Genomic DNA, 1,144 nt, shown 5'->3' on the forward strand with positions numbered 1-1,144 from the left:
CATTCTGTGATTCTATGATTCTATGAATTTTTACTCTGTACAGTTCTGCACATAACCAGATGACTCTCATCCAGACAGATTTATCTTTGTTTTGTATTTGCTTGGTATTTTGCTGTTGCCATTGAAAAAAATTGAGCAGAAAACTTCAGGAGGCTAGAGAACATTGCAAGTAAATAAGTTTTGCAACATCAAAGGCAATGGACACGTTTGAGAGGCAAACTCACTTCAGCGGTAAGTTGGTAATATTCTGAATGACTTCATTGATTCAATTCTATTTAAACAGCCATAGTAGCATACAATCATAGTACTTCAGTTTTACTCCTTAGTGCATTAGGAAATAAAGACAAATTGCCTAAATCAACAGAGGAACTATTCACCTTAGCTCCAGATTAAACTCTTGTGTCAGAGTTCCTCACTGAAGACAATGTTTTGCTGTTGATTTTAATGACACCACAGTTTTAACAAAAAGTCTAATGGATCACACATCATTATTTTGATGCAAGAGGAGGATATTTTCAGGGCTATATCCAAAACCAGGCTGTAGACATGTTAAGTGTATTAACACCTTGCTTTTATACACCTGTATAAAATCCAGAGTATGATACAGGACCAGACTGGTGTCCAGCCCAGCTTACATTGTGCCAATTTCATGTCAATGCTTATCACAAATCCATAGCAGTAATACTCAAATTTGAGTATTACTACTGCCAGAATGTAACTACTTCTGGTAGCAAGGGTCAGCTGCAATTTCCCTTTCATGTCCATTCATTAGGCATCCACGGCTCTGAGCCTCCTCTCTGTTGGAGACTCTGGTCCTTTGTTCAAAGAGGAGAACATTCTTTCTCATGGGAAGGAGCAGGAAGAAGAGGAAGATGAAAGTCTGTTTTTTGCCCTTCTACTCCCAGTTTTTTCTGTAGTGAAAATCTAAGAGTTCAGTTGCCATCCCATGATCTGGGTGATTCAGGCTCAGCTCCCAGGATTTCACATCACGGATAAGCTATGCACAGAAAAAAACAGTCTGGGGAGGAGAAGGAACCATAAGCCAGTGTTTCTCCTTCCAGTGAGTATGCGTGGGTTATGGAGTCATGCTTTTTTCTCTGGTCCAACAAAGTTTGAATCCTTCTGGCACAGTTTCTGAGGTTCA

This window comes from Antrostomus carolinensis, unplaced genomic scaffold (assembly GCF_000700745.2).
Source record: "Antrostomus carolinensis isolate BGI_N321 unplaced genomic scaffold, ASM70074v2 scaffold21008, whole genome shotgun sequence".
Classification (NCBI taxonomy): domain Eukaryota; kingdom Metazoa; phylum Chordata; class Aves; order Caprimulgiformes; family Caprimulgidae; genus Antrostomus; species Antrostomus carolinensis.